Source organism: Carassius carassius, chromosome 50, assembly GCF_963082965.1.
Source record: "Carassius carassius chromosome 50, fCarCar2.1, whole genome shotgun sequence".
Taxonomy (NCBI): domain Eukaryota; kingdom Metazoa; phylum Chordata; class Actinopteri; order Cypriniformes; family Cyprinidae; genus Carassius; species Carassius carassius.
The window spans coordinates 2,031,570-2,044,681 of NC_081804.1; the positions used below are offsets into that span (position 1 = coordinate 2,031,570).

The 13,112-nt window shown below is 38.2% G+C and overlaps 1 long non-coding RNA gene and 1 pseudogene across 1 annotated transcript; both read left to right on the top strand.

The window, feature by feature from the left end:
* Positions 1 to 787: 787 nt before the first annotated feature.
* Positions 788 to 12,850, top strand: LOC132133472 (von Willebrand factor A domain-containing protein 5A-like; annotated as a pseudogene).
* LOC132133474 (uncharacterized) lies at positions 8,456 to 11,223 on the top strand. The gene is made up of 3 exons (XR_009429158.1): positions 8,456 to 9,538; positions 10,189 to 10,221; positions 11,090 to 11,223. It is a non-coding gene; the product is annotated as an uncharacterized LOC132133474 (long non-coding RNA).
* Positions 12,851 to 13,112: the final 262 nt, after the last annotated feature.

A 13,112-nucleotide genomic window follows, 5' to 3' on the forward strand; every position in this document is an offset into this window, starting at 1 on the left:
AGGTTTTTAAATTTAGACACAATTGGAAGTTTGCAATATATTTTTGTAATACATCAAACAAAATAGATTGTTGATGTACTGTACGTTTTCATTCTTGATAACAGTGGTTAATATTGTCTAAATATATTTGGCATAGAAGACAAATGAATGCATATATATTTTAATTTGGTAACATATATCTAATGCAGTGAAATTCCTACGTGTGGTTTAAGTGTTCAAATACTTTTTGGGCAACTGTATGACAATGCAAAATCTCTGGTCAACATGTCTTTATTATTTAGCTGTCAGTGTAATTGTCATGTTGTTAGTTTCTCCAATAGAGGGCGCCTGTTCAACGTGTAATATGTTCAGATTTGATTGCAGTCTGTTGGAATCTAAACAGAAGGCGTGGAAAATATTTTAGGAATAAGTAATTAAAGAGATACAATAACTTAAATGATAACTCAAATGATTATCTTTAATGGAATAATCAGCCGTATATTTAGAAGCTGCATAGAAAATTGGTTTAGCTCAAAAATCTGATGGTACTCGCTCCTAAATTTAATATTCATGAGCCAAACCTGCGCCTCAATTTAAATATCGTGACGCGTCAGCAGACAGCGCAGATTTGGAGTTGATTGGAGTTAGAGAGTCTCTGACTGATGCTGCAGCGGAGTTTCAACGACAAAAATCACCTCTGTTCCCCAAACGTTAGAGACTCTAAAAAAAATTGATTTGCTAGTAAATGAGTCTTTCTTTGAAGATTTGAGACAGATTCAAAGACTGTAGCTTCTCTGTTTGATTTTCACTTTCATTCACTTTTGAAGTAGGTCTTCAAGTCATTTCCTCTAACGGAGCGCGAGAATGGAGAACTGCGGTCTTCTCTCTGAGAATAATGTACCAGGTATGAATTCACCCTTAAATAACAGATAAGGCTGTCTGTATAATTGTTTGTTTATTTATTTATTGTTATTATTATTATTTTTTTTGCTGTTTTATGATGTTTTACTGTTGTATTTAAAAGTGTCTTTGTGATGCTTTCTGCTGTTTTAAGATTTTTTGTGTTGTTTTGTGTGACTCAGTGCCTCTGAAGAGCATCTCGGTGCAGGTTCGGGTTCAGGATCATGTAGCCACAGTCTCCTCCACTCTACAGTATGTGAATGAGGAAGAGCGCCCCCTGGAGGCCTTGTTCGTCTTCCCTCTGCCTGCTGATGCTGCTGTCTGCCACTTCAGTGCCAAGATCGGAGAGCAGGAGATTGTGGCAGAGGTGCAGGACAGAGAAAGCGTGAGTCCAAATAGAAATCTGCAGGACATTGATTTGTATATTCATACTACACGTCACCTTTTAATTAAACCGTATCTTGCAGGCGAGGGATCAGTATGATGACGCTGTGAGTTCGGGTCAGCAGGCGTTTCTGTTGGAAGAGAGCCCAGAGAGTCCTGATGTGTTCAGACTGAGTGTGGGATGTCTGTCGGCGGGTCAGAACGCTGCTGTCACCATCATCTACATCACTGAGCTCGCTGTGCAGGCCGACCACTCGCTGCGCTTCTGTCTGCCGGCTGTACTCAACCCCCGATACACACAAGCAGGTACTGCAGCAGCTCTGACACACACTTTATTAGAGGAGAGAAGCTGATTCTAAGACACTCTGTGTGTGTGTGTGTGTGTGTGTGTGTGTGTGTGTGTGTGTGTGTGTGTGTGTGTGTGTGTGTTTCAGGTTCAGGTGCTGGTGCTGGTATCGTCTCAGAGATTTCATCAGGATGTGGAGCTGTTCCCTACACGCTGACTCTCAGTGTCCATGTGAGCTCTCCAAAGCCCATCTCCAAACTAGAGTCCAACTGCTCTCTGGATCCTCTAGTGTTCCTGCAGTCTGATCACACTCAGGCCACGGTACTGTGTGTCTTCATGTGTTTATCTGGATGTGTGAGCAGAGCAGTTTGAAGCATGTGTTGTTTATGTGTGCAGGTGAATCTGAGTCCTGGTCACATGTTTGATAAGGACTTTGAGCTGTTTGTGTTCTATCAGGATACCCATCAGCCCTCTGCTATAGTGGAGGCAGGAGTGACCACTGCCCCACCAGGTACGACCTGCAGCTCACTGGCATTATGGGATTGAGTGCTTAAGCTGTCACTGACTCTTTATTTCTTTATTTCAGGCTCTCTGATGAGGGACCCAGTGGTCATGATAAGTTTGTACCCAGAGTTCCCAGAGGACGTTAAGAAATCACTGGCATCTCGAGGCGAGTTTGTTTTTGTGATTGACAGATCAGGCAGTATGGGCAGCATGATGAATTATGGGAAAGGAGCACAGATGCGCATTGAAAGTGCAAAAGTAAGATTTAAGATTCACTTACAGGATGTTTTTATGTCAGAATAAAGATTTATAATGGGTGTTGAGTTTGTTTTGGGATTTTATTAACTTATTACACTAGTCTTAAGAACTTAAGAACTTAGTCATGTTTTTGTTGTCTTCAATATCCACAATTACATTTTAACGTCAGTTACAAAAAGGTAGATTTGTCTAATTTGAATCAGAAATATAAGACTGATTACCCCTTCACAGACTTAACATAGTGACTATGTTTATGTTGCTGGGCCCAGGAATGTGTGTTAAGAAAGTCCAAAGAGTTAAGTTGAGTTTAAATATCTGTCCATGTCTCTCTATAGGACACTCTGCTTTTACTGTTGAAGAGTCTGCCCATGGGATGCTACTTCAATATCTATGGATTTGGCTCTCATTTTGAGTCCTTCTTCCCGTTAGTATCTATCATTGACAGATATACAGTTTTGAAATGTGTCAGTGGAGGTGAGATGTGTTTCTGTGTGTCTTTGCAGTCAGAGTGTCGTGTATAAGCAGAAAACTATGGATCAGGCTCTGAAGAGAGTGAAAGAAATTAAATCAGACATGGGTGGCACAGAGATTTTAAAGCCTCTAAAACACATCTACAGTCAGCGCTGTCACCCCGATCACCCCAGACAGGTACAACACCTCTGCTTACACCTGAACAATGCACTGTAACGATGTGAAGTCAAAGATTTAAGACTGTTTTCTCTCTTCAGCTGTTCGTCTTCACAGATGGAGAGGTGGGAAACACTAAAGAGGTGCTGGACCTGGTGAAAAGTCACGCTCACTCTCACAGGTAAAGCTCTGCTGGGTTTGATCTGTGCATCATTCATATCTTCATCACTAACAGTAACAGAGCTGATCGTGTCTTCAGGTGTTTCTCGTTCGGGATTGGTGAGGGTGCGAGTGCCGCCCTCATCACAGGAATGGCCAGAGAGGGATCTGGTCACGCTCAGTTCATCACAGACACAGACCGCATGCAGCCCAAAGTAAAGCTCTTCACTGGATTTCACAGGCACAAATGTTTCCTGGTCAAATGTCTCAATGGTTTCTCCTTCTCTTCAAACTATATCAGGTGATGCAGTCGCTCAGGTTTGCGCTGCAGCCCGCTGTGGTTAATATCTCTGTGGATTGGACCCTTCCAGATGGTCTTACTGTTGACACACTGTCTCCTCCCATCAATGTGCTCTTCCAGGGTCAAAGGACACTCATTTATGCCCAACTGAAAGGAGAGGTGAGATGGTTTAACGTTTCTTTAATGAGAATTAGAGACACGTGTCTCTCATTTGTTTATAATATAAAAAATCTGTCTTTTCTTTCTCTTACAGAGTTCAGGAGGCTCTGAGGGAACAGTGACCGTCAAATACAGCCTTAAAGATCAACCAGTAACAAACCAACTCCACTTCTCCCTCAAACCCACTGAGGAAACTGGGTAACACACATAGAAACATCCTGAACTGGAGTGACATACAGTGTTTTCTCTTCTAATCCAACACATTTGCTCCATGTTTCTGCAGGCTGTCCATCCACCGGCTGGCGGCTCGGACCCTGATCCGTTCTCTGGAGCAGGAGGAGAGGTCAGGTGCTGCAGATGTTGAGGGCATCAGGAGCAGGATGGTGGAGCTCAGTGTTCAGGCAGGAGTGAGCAGTGTTCATACAGCCTTCATTGCTGTTAATAAAGACAGCAGACAGACTGTGAAAGGACCTCTGCAGCAGAGAAGAGTGCAGACACGCGGTTAGTACATTTTATATTTTATTAATTTTTGGTTTCTCTGCCTGCAGGGCAAAAAAAAAAAACTGCTCAGCCCCTGGCATCTAGACATCGGTCTAATTTACTGAAGGGTAAATGCACTTATGTGTAATATTCATTTTGTCAAAGACCGAAGTATGAAATGTTTAAATAAATGATTGGTGTTTTCATTGCTTTTTACAAAACTGTTGAATTGAATCATTGGTTTACAAGCCACAAACCAGAGAACTAAACAGAGAACACTAAATGAGTCCCTGTCAGCTAACAACTAACAGTTTGTGAAAATATATTTTTTACAGGGAATATACAACAAGACAGGTCTCATGGTAAGATAAATCATATTGACTACTCTTCTCTTACATGATTTTGTTATTTTGTGTTTTTTTGTTTTTGTAATGTGGGTTTACGCATGTGTGTGTGTGTTTGTGAGTGTAAAATCTCACTATATGGATTTAAAAAAGCAAAAATGGTTTTAGGATTGGATCGTTACTGCAGTATTTAAAGGGATAGTTAACCCCAAAATTTAAATTTGATGTTTATCTGCTGACCCCCAGGGCATCCAGGTGACTTTGTTTCTTTAGTAGAACACAAACTGATATTTTTAACTCAAACCGTTGCAGTCTGTCTATCATATAATGTAAGTGGATGGGAATCACGGCTTTGAGAGTCAAAAAACATACACAAACAAAACCAAATTAAACTCTACGTCTCGTGACGATACATTGATGTGTAAAGACACAAAACGATCGGTCTGTGCATGAAACTGAACTGTATTTATATAGTTTTTTTTTTTTTTTTTTTCCTCTGATTCACGAAATGTCTGAACTGTCCGAACTGTCCTGAGCGTGTTCTCAACAGCCGGTGCATGACTATCTTGTTGCTTTACGCAGATAACAGACTAATAAGTGCATTACTGCCTTATATCTCTCAAATGGACCATTGACACAATCTCAATTAGGAGTGACAATGGTCCATTGGAGAGATAGGTGGCAGTAATGCACTTATTAGTCTGTTATCCGCCGTAAAGCAAGAAGAAGAATATGACGAGTCATGTGCCAACTGTCAGTGTTGCCAATTTAACAATTTTGTTGCAAGATTTAGCAACTTTTCAGACTACCCTAGCAACTTCTTTTCAAAAAGCACCTAGCAACAAAATTAGCTATTTAAAAAAAGAAGTTTTGCAGTTTTACTAGTTAATAAGAAAATACAAAAAATGTGTAACTGTTTCAATGATTTCTTCTTTTTGTGTAATTTAGAAGAAAATATGTGCCTTTTTGTCATTTGTGGTCACTTTACAAAAGTTGCCAAAAACTTATTTTAAATAGCTAATTTTGTTGCTAGGTGCTTTTTGAAAAAAAAAAAAGTTGGTAGGGTAGTCTGAAAAGTTGCTAAATCTTGCAAAAAAATTGTTAAGTTGATACTCTTCTTCTTGCTTTACAGTGGATCACAGACTAATCTCTCAAATGGATCATTGACACTCCTAATTGAGATTGTAGATATTGTCAATGGTCCATTTGAGAGATAGGTGGCAGTAATGCACTTATTAGTCTGTAATCTGCGTAAAGCAAGAAGATAGTCATGCACCGGCTGTTGAGAACACGCTCAGGACAGTTCGGACAGTTCAGACATTGCGTGAATCAGAAGTAAAAAAAAAAAACTATATAAATACTGTTCAGTTTCATGCACAGACCGATCGTTTTGTGTCTTTACACATCAATGTATCGTCATGAGCCGCAGGGTTTAATTTGGTTTTGTCTGTGTATGTTTTTTGACTCTCAAAGCCGTGATTCCCACCCACTTCCATTATATGATTGACAGACTGCAACGGTTTGAATTAAAAATCTTTATTTGTGTTCTACTGAAGAAACAAAGTCACCTACATCTTGGATGCCCTGGGGCTAAGCAGATAAACCACCATTAACACGTTTCTGCCATTTTATAAATTTTGATACAATTCTTTTAACCTTAACTGATGCAGTGTGTAGCTTTTGCTTCTCAAACAACCATATTGGAAGACATATCTCATGTCCATATTTCAGGATGACAACACCAAGATTCACCAGGCTCTATTCATAAAATAGTGGTTCAGTGAGCATTGTACAGTATTAACTGGCCATTACAGAGTCCAGAGCTTTACCCTATTGAGAACTTATAGGATTTAGAACTTTACAGAGTGATTCAACTCTCCCATTGTCAATGCAATATATCTGCCAAAAAATTATGCAACTGTTGTTGGCAGTAAATGCTGTGATGTTGCATGATGTTGTCGAAAGAATGCCACAATGCATGGACAATATAATCAATGCTGTTGGCTGTCCAACAAAATATTACAGTGTGCGACTTTTTTTTGGACAGACAATGTAAAGTTGACCCCAGCACATCCCAAAGACTTTTAATAGGGTTTAGGTCAAAACTCTGTGGTGACCAATCCACAAACCACAAGTTGAGCCTGGTAAATCTTAATATTGTCATCCTTGAATGTGGACATGAGTGTGGTTTCCAACATGGTTGTTTGAGAAACAATATGCTACAAAGCTACACACTACATACAAGCAGGGCCAGATTAACACTTTGTTGTACCCTGGGCAACAATATTCAAGGGCCCCATCATCACGACCCCAGGATCACCATAATATGGTCATATACAGAATATATTACTGTAATATACAGTAAATATACTCAATACTTCAAATTCTAACTGTCATCAGGTGTATTTTGATTTACAAATATTTAAATGCTCATATAACTACAAATGCACTACTATGTCCTCTATCAAAGACATTCACTCACATATAATGCTATGAAAACAAAACACATCAGCATCTGTATAATCTGGTAAAATTGACCGACTACATTGAGTGGGAGGGAAATATCCTCCATTTTCACAAAAATGAATAAATAAGCAACCACTTTCAAACCATTGTTTATTTAACAACATTTATTCCCAATAGAAATGTATTGAATTGATATAGCTATAACAGAAGAACACAGACAACACATCAAGAAACATTTTGGTCCTCAGCTCATTTTAAGCAGAAATCACCCTGACAGGGTGACCCTGTTTCCTCAGAATTCAACAAGGCAATCAAGTTATTAGTCCAACAGGCTAGGTAAATGCACTTTAATATCATATTTCTGTGAAGTATGAAATGTTTGAAGCAATAATTGTTTTTTACATGTCATATTACAAAACTGGTACATTTAATTATTGTTTTACCATCCTCACCAAACCACAGCATGATTAAGGGGTTGTTCTAGGGAATCCTGGACCACACTACCTGCCAAACATGAGATGAGATTGATACAGTGCTTGTGTTTATTAGTATGTGAATGGTATTTTCCATGCTGAATGTCTTCGGTATGCTACATTGAGGTGTAGCATTTTGCTTCACGCTTAACAGTTTAAAACATTTAAGGTGTTGATTTGATCTCATTAATATGTAAAATGTAAATTATTATATTCTATACAATAAAAATACAAGAGTATTTCCCTATTCCTAAGCTTTTTTTTTGTTTGTTTGTTAGTTCTGTTGGATGTGTCTGTTCATGGCTGTTTCTCCAGATCTGAATCTGTTCTGACTTTTAGGTTCTCTGCCTGTAGCTCGGTCAGTCGATAGACGTTGCCTGTTCCTACCAGGTAAATGCACCTCAATGTAATAATTTTATGAAGTATTTTTTAAGTTACAAAATTGGGAGTTGGTATGAAGTTGAACTACATTTAACTTGGCACAACAAAGCTGCAGCACTCATGGAGTAAGACACTGAAAAACAGTGAGACGCCACACAATAGCCAAAGACACAAGTCTGAAAGAAACACAGTGTGACCAGTGTAGATACCAGAATGAAACACTGCAATTAATCAGTTCATTTTAGCTAAAAACATAACTGATGTTTAAATCAGTGTAGTTAATGACTAGTAGTTCATTTGACAAAATAGTAAAAGACACTTCATGCATTAGTGCTCTGATTGTGGGTGTTTTGTGTTTGCCTGACAGCAAGGATATCAAATGCTTTTTTTTTGTCATTTTACAGTTTAATTATTTTATGTGTTGATTCGACCTCATTAATAATGTAAAATATGCCGTTTTTTTGTTTTGGGGAGGATGTGGTAAGTGTTTCTTTTCAATCTGTGTGGGTTTCTTGTGCCTGCAAGAATGTGTTTGTGGTATTTGCTAAGACAAATGACACAATATAACATCAATTCATTAACATTCACTAGAAATGAATGAGTGTTAAAAATGGCTCTTGAACCTTTTTTGTTTTGACAGAGGTTTTTGGCTATTATGATTACAGCAAAGTCACTTTCAGCCAAACATGTCCATATCAATCATCCCTATTCCAAAGCTTTTCTTGTTTGTTAGTTCTGGATGTGTTTGTTCTCCAGATCTGAATCTCTTCTGACCTTGGCTTTCTCTTCCTGTAGACACATATGCTCCTCTGACAGACACCTCTAAACATACTAAGCGTAAGTCACTGGTGGGTAAAGTAAGTGCTCCTCAATGTAATATTAGTTATGTGAAAGAGTGCATTTTTATGCATATCAGTCTGTAACTGTTAATGACTTAAACCAAACCTTTACAGAAAAAAATGCAAATAAAGACATTAACCCAAGGTACAGGAATGTACGGTGTGAAACAGCAGCTCAAGAATACCCAGAATGCATTGTTAACCCTGAGTAAATGTAAACCCAGGATTTCATTTACCCAGGGTTTAGAATGACCCAGAGATAACTATTACTTTTTTTTTTAGAACGGTTAAAATCCATTTAAAATGATTGCTTAAAAATACTGTTGTTCCTTGTCACTTCACAGTTTACATTTGGTGTGAGCAGCTCATTTTGATGTGAAATGTATTTGTTTTTTAGATATTGAATACGGAGCCTTGTCTGGTAATAGACTCTTCTTTTCATTCTCTCGTTTCAGTGCTGTCTTAATGTTCTGTTTGTGTCTGTATGCATGTGTGTTTTTGTATTTCCACTCCACATGCTTTTCTAATCCCTTTACAGTTTAATTTGAGGAGTTGATTTGACCTAATTAAGGTGTGAAATGTACAGGTTTTTTTGTTTTAGTGAGAATGTGGTAAGTGGTTCTTTTCAATCTGTGTGGGTTTCGTGTTTTTCCAGGAATGTGTTGGTGGTATTTTCTAAAACAGACGTCACAACATCAGTTCAGTAGCATTCACTGGAAATGACTGAGTACTAAAAGTGCTGAGTGTACCTCTTTTTATGGGTTCATTGACAAAAAAAAAAAAACAATACAAAGGAAATAGCAAAATTGTTTCTGGCCAAAGATGTTAATTTCAATCATTCTTTATTTCAAAGCTTTTCGTGTTTTTTTAGTTCTGTAGGAAGTGTCTGTTCTCTGCAGTTTCTCTGAATCTGTTCTGATCTTATCTTTCTCTGCTTGTAGGCGCTCGATGGGTTCAGACATCGGCATCTAAACAAGCTAAGCCTAAATCACTGCTGGGTAAGTGCACCGCAATGTAATATTAGCTTCATGAAAGAGTGAAGTATGCAATGTTTGAAGAAATGAATCATTTCTTTTTACAAAACTGGTTCATTTAAAGGGTTAGTTCACCCCCCAAAATTCATAAAAGTCAATAAAGGTGAATCCAAAGGCCTCCTGTAGTGGATCCATGCTTTTTTGTAAGATAAATATCCATATTTCAAACGTAATAATCACTTTTCTCTCACTACGTGGAAGATATTCCGGCGGATGATGTACTGTAAGATGTCAACGTCGCATGATAAGTAAAGGATGTGGAGACAAAAAAAATGCCGTTCACGAATAATAATCACAAAATGTGGATTTGTAATGAAAGATGTCGGAGGATTTCGATATGAGCCTGAAACTGATTTTCCTTTGCTCCTTCATTTCCCATAGACGCGCGCATGACTCATTTTTTATATAACTCTGACTGTATTAAAGAGTAAGAATAAAGTCACACCTCTGGATGCTTTGAGGGTGATTAAAACACAGGCTAATTAGAATTTTTAGGTGAACTAACCCTTTAATTCTTGGTTTATAAGTCTCCTCATCCACAGCACTAAACAGAGAACATTAAATGATTCCCAATCACATGACCGTTAACAAGATGTGAACTTAATTTGTTTTAGGGAAACTGCGTCAAGCCCTGTCTCTTAATCATGGTGAGATAAATCATACTGACTACTTTTATCTGGTTTTTTGTGCACGTGTGTCGGGTTTGCATGTGAACTTTTTTATGTGTTTTATGGTAAGGATGCTGTTCAAATTGCACTTTATAGGGTGCAGGATCTAAGAACTGTTATACTTTTACTTTTTTTGTAGTTTAAATGTAGTTTTGTATCTATTGCTTACTTTAAATCAGCGTATTTAGAATATTTGCCCTATTACATTAACTTATTGGGCAATTTTTTTAAAATGAAAAACATCTTTCATGTTGAATTCTTAAATGTTATCGATTAATTAATTAAGAATAAGACGCAAGGGCTGTTTCTAATGAGTATCGATCAAATTTATTTATTCATTTATCAAATCAAATGATAACTTGGTTAGAAGATTGAAGGCGATTTCAGACGCAGTTTGTCACTTGCTGCCACCTAATGGAGTAACAATTCATTAATTCGATGAGCTGGGGTGAATAATGAGCATGCAAACTCCTTTAAACAGCATCCCAGGATGCATGAGTTTAGTCAACAGACTGTCCAGAGCAACCAGTATTGAATTATTTAGTATTTCAAACTTAATTTAACTTTTTTTTTACTAATATTGGCTAATACAAATGAAGTTAGAGGCTAAAATCTTTTAAGACTGTTTTATTATTATTGCTGATACATACTGAAAAGAATACAATTGTTATTTTGTGTGTGAGACTAAATAATTGTAATTATGTATCTATACATATGGATGTTTGTGCCTGTTAGTGATGGTGAAGTCCTTATGTGGTCTCTCAAGAAAAAAATGTCTCCATTTAGAGCTTTTCTTGTTTGCATATTTATTATTTCTGTTTGTTCACTTTAGTTTATTTCCTAACAGATGAGGGTGCTGGCGTATTTTCGGCAGATGTAGCAGATTCCAAAATGTTTTTACACTCAAAGGGCCAGGATTATTATTCAGTATTGGTAATGACGAGAAAGTGTTAAATCTAACACACACACACACACACACACACACACGTTGGAAAATACAGCCGGTGCAATTCGGTCCAGCTTGTACAATAACAGTGAGGAACCTGAGCTGTAGGAAACCAGATAGAAAGGTTAAGTCTAGTTGGAAGACACACACACACACACACACACACACACACACACACACACCCTTTCACCAGCTTCATTCAGGGCATCAACAATTGTTTCTCTTTTGCTCTGATCATAAATGTGTTCATGACTTTTTTTTCTAAAACATTTATTCATTTCTGAAACATTATAAAGACTTATTTAATTGTGTTTTGAACATTTATTTGTTCAGTTTTGCTAAGAGACGTGAATTCTCTTGTTTTCTGTCTTTTCCATTTGCAAAGAAGCATGCGCCCAGAGTAAGAAGAGGTAAGAAAATTAATCCACAATGCATTTTTGTATAAATAGTGAGAACGTTATGGTAGTATGTCAATCCAAACATTGTCCAATGTTGAGGTCAAAACAACCAACCAAGGATAGAGAAAGAGCCAAAAAACACACAACAATAAAATAAACAAAACATAACATTACACTAAAAATGTAATTATCAAAAAACAAGGACACTAACCCCCTTCATTGCTAATTGTGTTATGTGAAAATATCAGAATTTCTGTTGAACAGGTTTTTAAACAACGCATGAACTTCTGTCTCTCTTCATTTTACCCTTGTCCTTGATGTGTGTGTATGTGTGTTCAGCTGCTCCTGAGCCCCAGAAGGATCTGTTACTGCAGCTGGTTTCTCTCCAAAAGGCGTCCGGCTGCTGGGATCTGGACGCCACACTGGCCGATGTGTTTGGGAAGACGGAGGATGAGCTGACCAATCAGAAACCAGCACAGGTGAGAGATGTGATGAAGTCATAATAAGACAGTGCTGATTGTGTGCAGTGTCCAGTAACTGATGCAGTGGATGATGGTCTGTACACAGGTGGATGGGTCAGTATGGGCCACTCTCCTGGCTCTGATCTGGTTATACGGCTGTAAAATAGAGCAGCAGGTGGAGTGGCAGTTTGTGGCCATGAAGGCAGCGTCATGGATCGGCTCTCAGAAAGGTGAGATCTCCATTCCAGACCACATTCATTCAGTCAGCGTTCATCAAGAGATGTTTGAGCAGATATCTTCAGTTCTTTGACTCACGCTGATGATCTGTGTGTGTGTGTGTGTTTCAGTGGGTGATCTGTCTCAGTGTGTGTGTGTGGGGAATGTCCTGCTCGGATGTAAGGTGACCAAAGAGACTCTGGGAATCTGAAGACGTCTGTGTTTCTACATCCTGATCCCTCAGAAGAACAGAAGAACAGAAACCGTTACATTTACTGTTACTCTGTTACTTGTTTCTTTAACATTTATTCTGTATTATTTGCTCAAATCAACCACAAATTGTAATTATATGTGACCTGCACTATCATTTGAGTTTTATGTATCAAAATAAAAATAGCCTTTTTTTTCTTTTTTTTTTAATGTTTCCTTTATATTAATTTAAAGGGAATGCTGTTACTAAAAATATTTTGAATCAACGATTAAAAAAACAAGTAAACAGAACTCCTTTTCTTTGTCTTTCAGTGATTTATTAGAGCTGTTGGTCCTCAATCAAGGACCTTTTGCACAACAGGAATAATGTCTGGATTGTTAAAAGTGAGTGAGTGAAGTGAAGTGACATTCAGCCAAGTATGGTGACCCATACTCAGAATTTGTGCTCTGCATTTAACCCATCCGAAGTGCACACACACAGAGCAGTGAACACACACACACACTGTGAGCACACACCCGGAGCAGTGGGCAGCCATTTATGCTGCGGCGCCCGGGGAGCAGTTGGGGGTTCGATGCCTTGCTCAAGGGCACCTAAGTCGTGGTATTGAAGGTGGAGAGAGAACTGTACATGCACTTCCC